The following is a 14,828-nucleotide window of genomic DNA, read 5'->3' as shown; positions in this document are numbered from 1 at the left end:
GGTCTGGTCAGGTGGTGCAGGAGACAAGGTCTGGTCAGGTGGTGCAGGAGACAAGGTCTGGTCAGGTGGTGCAGGAGACAAGGTCTGGTCAGGTGGTGCAGGAGACAAGGTCTGGTCAGGTGGTGCAGGAGACAAGGTCTGGTCAGGTGGTGCAGGAGACAAGGTCTGGTCAGGTGGTGCAGGAGACAAGGTCTGGTCAGGTGGTGCAGGAGACAAGGTCTGGTCAGGTGGTGCAGGAGACAGTGCCACTGTGACTTAGAACTTAAAGCTTGCACGTGGAGTGTGGAAACTTAATGGGTAACCACAAGTCTCTCTTGTACAAAGATGAGTTCATTTGCAGCCTATCCTCTTAACAAGAATTCAGCTGTTGCCGTGATAGTCAAATGGGTCATTGTTTAACGAGCTATAACCAGAGATTTGTCTCGCATCTTTCTACCGCGCTCCGTGAGTCTGTTCTATTTCCTCTTCGCAACATTTTATCGCCTTTATATTCCATTTATTGCTGTCGTGTTTTGTTACAATTAGTTAACTTTTGATAGAGGGCAGTCTAACCTAATCTAACCTAAATTACCTAAGTAGACAAATGTTGCAAACCATGTGTGTGAAATCCACATAGCATTTGCGAGGATGGTTTTGAAGTTGACATAAAATTGGTACTCGGCATTTTTTTAAATTAAAGATTTCGTTTTTCATAAGTATGCGCTGTATAAATTCAAGCAAGTGTAGTGTGCATAACTTTTATATAAATGAATATAGTCGTAAGGTTAGCTAGTCTAATGTGTGAGTATTGCCTAGAATAAAACTGAAAGCAGGTTTAGTATTAGCGTGCAAAACTGGTCTGGAAAATTATGTTTACGTCCTTGATGAAAAAACAGAGTTGGATTTTTCTTGGCTAGTTTTGCTGTCGTATTATAGTTGGTGTGGAGATAAAGACACGGAAGACTGTGACTGATGATGAGAAAGGTAGAGTCGTGTGGAGAGACTGGGAGAGCCAGATATATAGAGAGAGAACCATAGTCAGTAAGAATTACAGGCAGGGGAGCCAGATAGAGGCAGGGGGTGCCAAAGAGAGGCAGGATTCAATGGTGATAAGTTCCAGCTGTTTAGGAATGGAAAGAATGAAAAATTCAAAAGGAACACTATTTACAAAACTCAAGAGGGTCACTAAATAGAACGTAAGGAACACTTAAAAGACCTAGGAATAATTATGTCAGCGGACCTTTCTTTTAAAGACCATAACAAGACAAAGATCACGACAGCCAGGAAGATGACGGGGTGGGTATTGAGAGCTTTCAAAACAAGGGAAATAATGCCAATAATGACACTCTTCAAATCGCTAGTGCTCCCTCATTTAGAATATTGCTCAGTACTGACGGCCTCGTTCAAAGCAGGAGAAATATTAGAGGTGGAGCAAATACAAAGATCGTTCACGGCTCACATTGAGCCAGTAAAGCACCTAAACTATTGGGAACACCTTCAAGTATTGAACATGTACTCATTGGAGCGGAGGAGAGAGAGATACATGATAATATATACCTGGAAAGTACTCGAGGGCCTAGTCCTAAATCTGCACACTGCCATAACATACTGGTGTGAGAGATATGGGAGGAAGTGTAAAATAAACCCAGTGAGGAGCAGAGGTGCGGTGGGGACAATAAAGGAACACTGTATCAACATTCGCAGTTCCAGACTATTCAACATCTTACCAGAAGATATCAGAAACACAGCTGGAACAAGTGTAGAAGCCTTCAAGACGAAACTGGACAAATATCTTCACCACTGGAGCGCAGGCGAGAGAGATATCATAACATACACCTGGAAGATTCTGGATGGACCGGTCCCTAATCTGCACACAGAAATCACTCCCTACGAAAGCAAAAGACTTGGCAGGCGATGTAACATACCCCCCAGTGAAAAGTAGGGGCGCCACTGGTACACTAAGTAAGTGTTCTGTGCCCAAGACTGTTCAACAGTCTCCCACCAGCCATAACGGGTATTACCAATGAACCCTTGGTTGTCTTCAAGAGGGCGCTGGACAGATACCTAAAGTCAGTGCCAGATCAGCCGGGCTGTGGTTCATATGTTGGACTGCGTGCGGCCAGCAGTAACAGCTGCGTTGATCAGGCCCTGATCCACCAGGAGGCCTGGTCATGGACCGGGTCGCAGGGGCGTTGATCCCTGGAATGCCCTCCAGGTAAACTCCAGGTAGGTGCCAGATCAATCAGGCTGTGATAGATATATGGGATAGCGGGCCTCAAGCAACAGCCTGGTTCACCAGGCAAGCACCAGACGAACCTGGCCCATGGCCTGGCTCCGAGAGTAGTGAATCTCTCGAAACTCTTCAGAGATAAAGGTATATCAAAGGGATGCCATATAGAAGCAGGGGTGAACTTGAGAGAGGCAGGGGGTGCCAAAGAGAGGCATGGTTTAGCTAGAGAGAGGCAGGGGGAGCTAGAAGAGGCAGGGGGGTGCCAGAGAGAGGCAGGGGGAGCTAGAAGAGGCAGGGGGGCGCCAGAGAGAGGCAGGGGGAGCTAGAAGAGGCAGGGGGGTGTCAAAGAGAGGCAGGAGCCATGGTCAGTATATCTGACACAGGTACACATGCTCATTATCATGTAGAATAAGGTAGCAGCACATCGCTGATGTATCCAGTACTGTTAGAGAAACTAAAAAACTTCCCTGCTCTTGATTTCTCCGTCCAAACCCTTGCACAGAAGCCCTCCTCCAGACTTCACTGGTGAACCCTCCTCCAAATAGATCATGAAAACTGGAATTATACGATCAGTGTTCGGTAGGACAACAGTCACACTTCCTGCACCATGGAAACTACCTCCTCCCAACCACCATCCCTCATTTTTCCCTGCCTCACGCCGGGGCTGGTCTAGCCCCTGCCTCACGCCGGGGCTGGTCTAGCCCCTGCCTCACGCCGGGGCTGGTCTAGCCCCTGCCTCACGCCGGGGCTGGTCTAGCCCCTGCCTCACGCCGGGGCTGGTCTAGCCCCTGCCTCACGCCGGGGCTGGTCTAGCCCCTGCCTCACGCCGGGGCTGGTCTAGCCCCTGCCTCACGCCGGGGCTGGTCTAGCCCCTGCCTCACGCAGGGGCTGGTCTAGCCCCAGCCTCACGCCGGGGCTGGTCTAGCCCCAGCCTCACACCGGGGCTGGTCTAGCCCCTGCCTCACGCCGGGGCTGGTCTAGCCCCTACCTTACGCCGGGGCTGGTCTAGCCCCTGCCTCACGCCGTGGCTGGTCTAGCCCCTGCCTCACGCCGGGGCTGGTCTAGCCCCTGCCTTACACCGGGGCTGGTCTAGCCCCTGCCTCACGCCGGGGCTGGTCTAGCCCCTGCCTTACACCGGGGCTGGTCCACCAACTAGTCTCCGACAATCGTGTGGGTTTGCTCATGGGATTTATGTAAATTAATTAATTGAGCAGAGGCGAGGATCAGAAGGCAGGGCTTGTGTGTGTGTGTGTGTGTGCGTGTGTGTGCGTGTGTGTGCGTGTATGTGCGCGTGTGTGCGCGTGTGTGCGTGTGTGCGTGCGTGTGTATATATATATATATATATATATATATATATATATATATATATATATATATATATATATATATATATATATATATATATATATATATATATATATATACACTCACCTAATTGTGGTTGCAGGGGTCGAGACTCAACTCCTGGTCCCGCCTCTTCACTGATCGCTACTGGGTCCTCCCTCTCCCTGCTCCATGAGCTTTATCATACCTTGTCTTAAAACTATGTATGGTTCCTGCCTCCACTACATCATTTGCCGGACTGTCCTCTTCCTAACAACTATGTGGCTGAAGAAATACTTCCTAACATCCCTTTGACTCGTCTGAGTCTTCAGCTTCCAATTGTGACCCCTTGTTTCTGTGTCCCATCTCTGGAACATCCTGTCTCTGTCCACCTTGTCTATTCCACGCAGTATCATGTCTCCCTTGGCCCTCCTGTGTGTGTTTGTGTGTGTGTGTGTATGTGTGTGTGTGTGTGTGTGTATGTGGTGTGTGTGTGTGTGTGTGTTTGTGTACATGTGCGCCTACTGATTTGTGTGCTCATTTCACGACTTGTGTTTGCTGGGATCGAGACTTAGCTGCTGGCTCCGTCATCTTCCACCTGTGACCCTTTAATCCTTGTTATCTTAGTTCAAACAATCTGTCCTTATCAGTTCCTCTTAACATTTTGTGCTTATTAATAATGTATTGTTCCAGTCACGGTATTGTGTTTTTTTATTCTTTAATAATGTCTTCCTTTGTTCTTCTCTCATCTAAAGTTGTCAAGTTCAGTTCCTTCAACCTCTCCTCATAATACATTCCTCTTAGTTCTGTTACTAGCCTGGTTGGAGACTTTAGGACCTTTTCCAGTTTCTTCACGTGCTTGACCAAGTATGGGCTCGATGCTGGGGCCGCCACTCAGTGATTGGCCTAACATGAATTCAAGTTCCTGAATATTATCCTAAGGTTTGCTTATCTTGCATATGCCGCTGACGTCATACAGTGCACTTCTGGCGATATGCTTGGTGTTTTATTCACTCTCTGATATTAACAGTTTTTCTCCTCCCATGCTGTACTCTGTATCCGGTCTGCCCTCATCTTTTCTAAAGCGTATGACCTTGTATTTACGTTGGTTGAACTCGAGAAGCAACTTGTTTGACTACTACAGTCTCGTTAGGTCTCCCTGGAATTGATCAACGTCCTCTCCTGTTTTTTTTTTTTAGTTTTACATCAACAAACAGTGACACATAGGACTTAGTCCTCTCTGGTAACTCCCTAACCTGTATTAGGGACAATAGTGGTTAGGGATGGAGCGATACCAAATTTTTACCTGTACCGATACCCATATCGTTATCATCAAAATGGGCCTATACTTTGGTACTGCCCTAGTGGTGCTAGCACTGTTCCTTGCGGAACCCCACACGCTACTCTGTCTCGTTCATTCATTTCATGCCTTACTGTTATTCTCTGTCTTCTATCATTTAAGTACTCCTTGACCTAGTAGTGCACTCTTATCTTTTAACCTCTCTTGTTCTTCTAATCTCTGGTGCGGTACTGTATTAAATGTTTTTTCCTTAGTCCAAGGAAATAGAATTCAGCCAGTCATGTATTATTACTGTGACGTTATCGTAGAACTCCAGCAAATTCTCAAGACAGGATTTTCCATTCCTAAATTCCAGCTGGTTTTCTGTAAAGAATCTTGTCTCCAAGTTTCCCAATATTTTTTTTCCTTACTATCTTCTTCAGAACTTTTAACAGTATGAATGTTAGAGATATTGGGAGGCAGTTTATGGTGTCTTGTATGCCTCTTTTTTTTTTTTTTTATAAACAGGAACTATATTTGCTATTTTCCAATTATCTGGCATCTCTTCTGATTGGAGAAACTAGTTGACTACCTTTGTTATTGGTTCTTCTCTCAGCAACTATGGAGATATGTTGTCTAGTCGCAATGTTTTTGTTACATCCAGCTCTTGTAGTAATTTCATCACTTTTATTGTGGTGATACTCTCCGGCACCTGTTAGTCTGTTCTGCCGGCAGGTTTCCGCTTTCTTCTGGGAAGACTAATATGAATCCTTTGCCAAGCATTTCACATATTTTTTTTTTATCATTCTCTGTTAGCATCCCTTCTTACTTCCTCTGCCTTAACATTTTTTTTCTTTATAGTCATCTTTTTTCTTATGTAGCTCTATAATTTTCAAACTGTCTATTACATTTCATTCTTATTCTTCCATATTCATTTTTAGCTCTCCTTCTTATTTCTCGATTTTTTTGCAGTTTGATTTGCTTTATATTTTTCTAAGTAGTTCGCTTCTAATCTTGACATCTGTTTATTCTTGATCAAACCATTTGGGTTCTCTGTGTTTTTCCTGCTTCTTTATATTCGGGATGATTTTTTTTTTTTTTGCCTCTTGTCACTCTGCCTGTTGTTACCTCCATCATTTCTTGTACATTTCTGCCTTCCAATTTACTTTCTCATTCTACTTAAGCTCAGAAAAATTCTCATGCCATCAGTGTTCCTTCTTCTGTAGTCCCATTTTCTTTTAGTCGTTTCTTCTATTTTTCTTCGTTCCTCTTTCCACCAGGTACTCAAAGCTTTGCTTTACATGATCGTTGGCTCCCATTGATTCCCCATAATTTCCGCTATGTCATATTCATTTTGTGAGAAAACCAGGTGAAGCCTTGCTGGCTCGTCTCCTTCACTCTTGTTGTTTCCTTCTTGTTGTTTATAGTGCATCTATAAATTTCACTCTCCATGTTTCCGGTCCTCCAGGGTTCCAATTTTTCCTAGTACTAGACGTTTAGCTTTATTTCTTATTGCCATCTCTCTCACTGTTTCCAGTATGTAAATTATTGCCTTTATTATCATGCTTCTCCCTTGGTCTTCTATTGTTTGTTGGAGGATTATTTATCACTGTCACTATTACTTTTGTCTCTGGATAGTACCGTGCCTGATATATAACCCATGAACTCTCATGTTTCCTAGCTTCTTAAATCTTCAGTAATTTCTGACCATTAATGCAACCCCCCCTCCTTCTTTGTCCTTTACCTTCTCACTATTAGTAGCCCTCTGAAAATACCGCATTTGTCATTATCCTTGCGAGTTTTGTCTTTGTTATAGCTGCTATATCAAGATTTTCTTCAACTCTTTCTCGTATGATTTCTTATTATTACCTGAGAGATATCTGAAGGGCGTTTCCAGGGGTCAGTGACCCTGCAGTCTGGTCACAGACGAGGCCTCCCGGTGGATCAAGGTCTGATCAACCAAGCTGTTACTGCTGGCCATACAAACCACAACCCTGTTGGTCAGTGTGGGATGCAAAGAGTACATAACCTTTATTCGGCGCATGTACACACCCTCATTGAAAGGCTATCTCCCCAACCAGCGAACCAGCACTAGGGTCGAACGATGGGGCCCCATCGTTCGATCAGTACCCAGGTTCAACCAATGAGAAGATGGTTCTGGCAATCGTAGACGTGTTGTGGGCACCACCCGTCTGTCTACCCTTGTCATTTCCTTACCAGAGCTGGTTGAGCACGGTTGCCCATTCTGTCTCCAGGCTGTGTCTTGGCCTTGCCTAAACCGTGTTGTACACATACATTTTCCAACTGTATATAGTGTACATAGCTGTAAATATCCACATTGTTCTTGGTGAAGGAAAATATATTTCAAAGTCATTCAGCGGTGTTTGTTCTGCTCCTTGCTCCCCTTTACACCCAGGATAACAGGCCTTATGGTCCCTGGGTTGTAATAGTCAGGAACTGATTTAAGGAACTTATTAAGTTCGTTAAATTATGATTGATGAACTGAGCACATCGACACAAGGCTGAGGGACTGATTACCTCAAACTCCTCCTCATCTTCCACCATTCATCTTTGTACCAGACTGAGGAAGCCACTTGATGGTGAAATGTTTCCACAGTAAAGATTCCCAAATATTGCAAGTGTCTAATTCTTCAACTTGTCGGTTTTCTAAACTAATTACATCATATGATGTGAGTTTGTCTAATACAGATTTTTTGTTTTTATTTTAGGTAAGAAATGGATGTGAGTAGTGTAGATTGAGGCTTCACGTGCGAGCAGTGTACGATGGTAGGTGTCTGGAGAAGCGGAAGTACAGGCAGGGGGCGTCATGTAAGTGTTTACACTGTATGATGATAAGTCTTCTTTCACTGTAGCAGCAGAGTTTGTGGTTTACTTTAGTTATGATGGAGGTGTGGCACTGCCTGTCAGTCAGTGTCAGTTTCACAGTCAGCCATCAGCCTGGTCCCTGGACAAGGTATATATACTACAAGATGTATAGCTTTGTGTATATACAATTATAGTTGATTTTATCAGGGATTAATGTTTTCTTGATATTACCCTACAGGTGACTAGAAGGCTGAATGGGATTTAGGAAGAAACGTGAACAAGCAATACGACGTATTAGAAAACGTTTCGGTCCTGCGATCTGGATTGTTTCTTATATGTTAGAAGTAATCAAGGTCCCGTGACTAAAACGTTTTCTACTAATTATGTCCCAGTGTTTGCCTACGTGTTTATAAATCACTTGTTGGTCTCTGGTCTCAAGGTTTATGCCTGAGGCTTTAATAACTATGGGCATGCCAAGGTATGGGTATTGGTTGGTGCCTTCCGAGTTTGATGGTATCTTCTATCGATATCGGTATAAAAAAAGTTATCGTCCTATCACTGTTAATAAGCCAAGTGTAAAATGCAGGTAGGTGTGTCAACACTGTGGCTTGAGAGTTATGCCAAGAGCTTATAGGGTGGCACTATTGTGTGCCTCTCTCCGGCACTCGCGTTACCTTCCTGCCCACCATGACAAGTTTCTAACTTAATTTGCAAAGTTTGTTTTTCTTACTAGTACAGAAAGTGATTTTGTGTGCGAGGTTAATTAGTCAGGTGCAGGACAAGTTAGCAGGTGAGTTTGGGTGGGTAGTGATTAGGGAAGGGGTCCCCCTCCCCCCCTACCCAGACCAGGCCTCCCTGTTGCTGTCCTCTTCGATTAGACTGTTGGTGCCAGCAACATCCAGTTCAACGTGTGTATGCACCACAGCCCGGCTGATCAGGTATAGACTTGAAGAATTTATCAGGTTTTTCCTCTTGAAGGCTGCCAGGGATCTGCTGGTAATTTCCCTTACGCATGAAGGAATGACGTTAGTCTTTTTTTTTTTTTGAGTTTTCTCTCGGTGTATTTATTACTGCCCTACTTTTCAAGAAGGTATTTTGCACCGTCTGCTGGAGCCTCTTGCTTCATTCATTATGGACTGAGTGATTTTACTGTACAGGTTTGGGACCAGTCCCTCCAGGTATAGATTGTGATACACCTTTTTCGCCTGCGTTCCAGTTAGTACAGTTGAAGGAATTTCAAGCCTTCCCAGTAGTTCGGATGCTTGGCCGAATTTATACGAGCTGTGAAGGTTCCCTCTACTTTTTCCAGTACTGTAATTTATTCTGTGTTGAAGGGGGCCGGTAGCGAGGAGCAGTACTCCAGCCTGGAGAGAACAAGTGACTTGACGAGTATCAACATTGACACATCAGCTCTTTATTTTGAATGCTCTATATATCCAGCCTATCATTTTCCTTGTTTGTGATTCTTAATTGTGAGATCTGACATTGTCACTCCCAAGTCTCTCATAGAACTTCTGCACAATTTAATGATTTGAGTTATCTTGTACTATGTTTCACTCTTTAAGTTTTCAGTTTTTACATACAGGAGCAACTGAAATATGACTTCAATGAACATACTGATGTCAGTGGTCCAGCGGAGATTTGCTGTCTCCTCAGTGGAAGCCACTCTAGTATCAACAAAAGATGTTAGGGTACTATGATTTATGTCCCTATGTAGGATATAGGAATGAGAAAGAGAAATGGGGCGAATACTGTGTCTTGAGAAACGGCTTTTTCAATATGGCCGTCCCCGATTTCACTGTTTACCACTGCCTGTCCACTTTTCCAGTTATATATTTTGCACACATTTTGTGCGCAATCACACCGTAGTCATGCTTGCCAGTGTGTGGGCATGACTCTCCTATACACCAAGCGTGAGGGTAGTGGCCTCCCACACGTACACAGCGTGAGGGTGAGGGTAGTGGCCTGTTATGCAAAAATGTGGGATACCTGGAGGCTAGAGCCTTGTCTAAGGGGAAAGGTAAAAGTTACACTCATCTCAAGCATAAATAGGCCACCCAGGGCTATCCCAGTCAAAACAGAAAGCGCTAAACCAGCATTTGTTACTTCAATGGGTTGGTTAACAGAGGGTTAGGCAAAACTCCTAGTTAAGAAAATGTATCTATTTATTCAATATAACACTATATACACACTCTAGAAAACACTTTCATGTATCTCCCATCCTAACCGCCCACATAGCAGGCACAAGAAGCAGGCGGCTGGCGGTCCAGTAACCATAACACTAGGCCTAGTCAGCGCCAGGCCGACTCTACTCCAATACCAACCTCATTTCTTATTTCCTCACTCATCCCACAGCACCCTGACCATGTCAAGAGCCTAGGTGGGCATACAGGTAAGCCATAGAAGAGCCTATGGCTTGGGTTAGCTAAACAAAAGGAGTACACAACATACACAGCATCTCCGACGCCAGCCTCCCAACCAGGCTGACCCCACGTGACTGTCCCAAGCCGCCACGCTTACTCCGCGTACCCAAACACACTTGGAAAATAACTACCTAGAAGGATTTCTTTATAATTACAGTTAGAGTACTTTACAGTGCCCCCAAATGCACATTATGAATTATAAAATTATTCTTTACAATTATAACATTCATACTATTATGGCACACTTCTCCACTATATGTACATTACGATGTCATGCAGAACCCTGCATAACAGCCTCCCACATGCACACAGGGTGAGGGTGGTGGCCTCCCACATACACGCAGGATGAGGGTGCTGACCACCCACATACAGAGTGAGAGTGGTGCCCTCCCACATACACACAGGGTGAGGGTGGTGGCCTCCCACATACGCACAGGGTGAGGGTGATGGCCACCCACATGCACACAGCGTGAGGGCGATGGTGGCCGCACACAGTGAGGGGTCGCTCGCCCCCCCCTCACCGAGTGTCAGGGGGCTGGAAAATTATTGGTCTTAAAGCGCTGTGATTATTCTCTCTGGAACAGAGATGTCTGATAATATATTCATGGAAGATACTTGAGGGACTGGTTCCTTCAGCGGCACACTGTTGTAACAACTTATTAGGATGAAAGATATGGGAGAAAGTGTAGACTGAAAACCAGTCAAAACTAAGAGGACTCATGTGTACCATTACAGAACACTTGTGTCAGCGTCCGTTGCTATCATTAGAGAACACTGTTTCAACATAGTACCAGTAGATATCAGAAATATTGCTGAGACGAAGATAGAAGTTTCCAAGAAGCGGCATGTAGGTAGGTAGGTATAAAGTTTGTCCGGAAACAGGACAAGTGTTTCCTGACTCGGGTCCTAGTCATGTGATGACCCTTAGCTGGAGTTTTTGGTCATCTAACCGAGGGCTTCCGCTGGCTAACCGGTCCACCTCTTTAAAAGCCATGGTTATGATTATAACCATTAAGAGTAAACCATACCCCGGCCGGGATTGAACCCGCGGTCATAGTGTCTCAAAACTCCAGCCCGTCGCGTTCAATCCCGGCCGGGGTATGGTTTGTTTGCAATCGTGTCATTACGATTTCGTGAGTCATTAAGAGTAAGAAGTGGCTTTACGGTTTCCTGTTATAAGCACCGCATCAGCTGAGTTGTGATAGCTACATGGGTCTGCGAGCCACTAGGACACATCAAAGTCCTAAATTTGTACTCGCTGGAGCAGAGGAGAGACATGATAATATATATGTGCAAGGCACTTGAGGACCTAATACCAAAGCTGCACACTGCCATAACAGAATACTGGAGTGAGAGATGAGAATGTGTCGAGTAAACCCAGTGAAAATTAGGGGCGCCGTGGACACAATAAGAGAGCATTGTATTGTTCCTGGGCCCAGAGTATTCAACACTTTACCAAAAGATATCAGAAACACTGCTGGAATACGTCTTTAAGAGGAAACTTGACAAATACTTTCTCCAAATGCCAGATTAAACAGGCTGTGTGGTATATATTAGCCAATGGGTGGCTAGAAACAAAAGCCAGGTTAAACAGACAAGCCTGGCTCAGGGTCAGGCTTCGGGAGTAGGGGGAAAAACTCTTGAAACCCATCAAAGGTATATCAAAAGTAGCCTCATTGACCAAGCAGTTAACAGGGAAGCCTGGCCTCAGACCGGGCTACGTGGGTAGAAGAGCCCACAAGCATAGGAAAAGCCTTCACCACCTGTCTGATATTGTTTCCCTGCACCATCTGCTTGGCATGGCCCTCTACACCACCTGCCTGGCGTGGGCCCCCCTGCACCACCTACCTGGAGTGGCCCCCATGCACCACCTGCCTGGGGCCGTAACAACCAAGCTGGCTCATTACCACAGGTGTTAAGCCGCACTTAACCACTTACCAAGTGATCCTCTCACGCCCAGCAAAACTGCACCTTTTCATAAAGGGAGTTTACTCAAGTGGCAAGAGGAAGAGGTGGTGGTTGAACCAAGTGGTGTTGTGTGGGTGTTGTGATGTGGGTGTTGTGATGCAGGTGTTGGGATGAAGGTGTTGGGATGAGTATTGTGGTGTGGGTGTTGTGATGCAGTTGTTGGGATGTAGGTGTTGGGATGAGTATTGTGGTGTGGGTGTTGTGATGCAGGTGTTGGGATGAGTATTGTGATGTGGGTGTTGTGATGCAGGTGTTGGGAAGTAGGTGTTGGTATGAGTATTGTGATGTGGGTGTTGTGATGCAGGTGTTGGGATGTAGGTGTTGGGATGAGTATTGTGATGTGGGTGTTGGGATGTAGGTGTTGGGATGTAGGTGTTGGGATGAGTATTGTGATGTGGGTGTAGTAACACAACCTGTAAAGTATATCAATCTCTAGTGGGGAACCATGTGAAGTGCTATCTTACAGTCCAGGAAAATGCAGGTTACTCATGCCAGTCTTTCGTGCTGTATTTGAGAAATTGTCATGGATGTATGGTAGTTTAGTGAGACAACATCTCTCGGTCGTGATAAAGCCCAGCTTCTCCAGGTGCTTCGGTAACCTCTACATACATAAGCTTTTTGATAAGACTTTTTATTATTACAACTTCGTGGTAGCCTTCCTGGCCCACTCAACCAGAAGAAAGTCAGGTGAAAATCTGAACTGGGCTTCCCAAAGTCTTTGCAACTTTTTTACAAAAATTTTGAGACACTTAAGGTTCTACCATGTCCATTAGAATAATTACATCCCGGCCAATTTGCATAGTATATGAGGTGTCTTTGTCGGGTGTGAGCGCACGTCTGCGCCCGCTGCGGCCCTCTCCTCCACGATATAATGTTATCAAACTCTCATTCTCCTTCTTACCGCTAGCTCTTTCTGCCTTGCCAACCACCCTTGCCTCCAGGGCTGAGGAGGGCGTGAAGGAAGAGGTCTTAGGGAGGAGGGGGAAAGAAAGGGAGGATTAGAGAGGGAGGTGATAATGCTGGATATAAGGAGAGGAGGAGGAGGGAGGTAAGAGATTATAGTGAGTGAGGAGAGGCTTACCCTTGAACATTTATTAAAGAGATTGAGGTGGTATGTGTAATGGTTGTTGGGGAGGGACATGTTGGTGCACTAAGTTGGTACCACGACGCCTTGCACCACCACCACAGTGGTGAGGAACACGTTGTGTACACCACAGTGGTGAGGGACGGGTTCAGTTTACACACAGGGGTAAGAGACGGGTACGGTCTACACACAGGGGTGAGGGACGGGTACAGTGTACACACAGGGGTGAGAGACGTGTACGGTCTACACACAGGGGTGAGGGACGGGTTCAGTGTACACACAGGGGTGAGGGACGGGTTCAGTGTACACACGGGTGAGGGACGGGTTCAGTGTACACACGGGTGAGAGACGGGTACAGTGTACACACAGGGGTGAGGGACGGGTACAATGTACACACAATGGTGAGGGACGGGTACAGTGAACACACAGGGGTGAGGCACGGGTGCGGTCTACACATAATGGTGAGGGACGGGTACAGTGTAAACACAGGGGTGAGGGGCGGGTACACTGTACACACGGGTGAGGAACGGGTACAGTGTACACAAAGGGGTGAGGGGTGAAGTTAAAGGACTCATACAGGATCCATGAGAGACAAGAGGAGCTAAAAGTGATTAATGAAATTGAAATTCGAAATATTTCTTTTCATACGCCAAAAACAAGTCAAAAACCACTTCTAGTATAGGGCCCCTGCCCAGACAAGATGGATCCTACACAGACGACAACAAAGAAATGAGCGAGATACTGAAATTGCAGTATGACTCAGTGTTCAGTGAGCCACTAACCAGTTTAAAGATAGATGAATCAAACAATTTTTTCATGAATGAGTCTCAAAACCCTGCCAATGTAGGCCAGATTTATGACATAACTCTAACTCCACTAGACTTTGAGAAAGCCATCGACGACATGCGCATGCACTCAGCCCCAGGCCCAGACTCGTGGAACTCTGTGTTCATTAAAAACTGCAAGAAACCCCTTTCACGGGCCCTAAGTATGCTATGGAGAAGGAGCTTAGACACAGGCGAGATTCCGGTCATTAAAAACAACAGATATAGCCCCACTCCATAACGGTGGCAGCAAAGCAGTAGCTAAGAACTATAGACCAATAGCTTTAACGTCCCACATCATAAAAATATTTAAAAGAGTTCTAAGAAACAGGATAGCAAACCACCTTTACTCCCAAAAATTGCACAACCCAGGGCAACATGGTTTCAGAGTTGCGAAAGGCAGGAGCAGGTCGCTCCTGCCTTTCGCAACTGCTTGACCGCTATGATACGGTCCTAGATGCACTGGAAAACAAACAAAATGCGGATGTAGTATACACAGACTTTGCAAAAGCCTTTGACAAGTGCGACCATGGTGTAATAGCACACAAAATGCGTGCTAAAGGGATAACCGGCAAAGTAGGCAGATGGATCTTCAACTTTCTAACCAATCGCACACAAAGAGTAGTGGTAAACAGAGTTAAATCAGATGCTGCCATAGTGAAGAGCTCTGTCCCACAAGGCACAGTACTCGCACCTATCCTGTTCCTTATTCTCATATCAGACATAGAGATGTAAACCACAGCGCTGTATCATCTTTTGCAGACGATACTAGGATCTGCATGAGAGTGTCATCCATTGAGGACACTTAACCTCCAAGAAGATATAAACCAAGTTTTCCAATGGGCAACGGAGAACAATATGATGTTCAATGAAGACAAATTCCAACTACTCC

The 14,828-nt window shown here is 45.4% G+C and overlaps 1 long non-coding RNA gene across 1 annotated transcript in view; it reads left to right on the top strand.

The window, feature by feature from the left end:
* The window catches only part of LOC138852617 (uncharacterized), a 111,278-nt gene extending 101,241 nt beyond the window's left edge, over positions 1-10,037 (top strand). The window contains exon 3 of the long non-coding RNA XR_011391917.1: positions 7,541-10,037. This is a non-coding gene — a long non-coding RNA (uncharacterized lncRNA). The remainder of the gene's footprint in view (positions 1-7,540) is intronic.
* The last annotated feature ends 4,791 nt before the right edge of the window (positions 10,038-14,828 follow it).

The sequence above is a fragment of the Cherax quadricarinatus genome, chromosome 12 (assembly GCF_038502225.1).
Source record: "Cherax quadricarinatus isolate ZL_2023a chromosome 12, ASM3850222v1, whole genome shotgun sequence".
In the NCBI taxonomy this organism is placed as follows: Eukaryota; Metazoa; Arthropoda; class Malacostraca; order Decapoda; family Parastacidae; genus Cherax; species Cherax quadricarinatus.
This window is presented reverse-complemented; position numbering and strand designations above follow the sequence as displayed.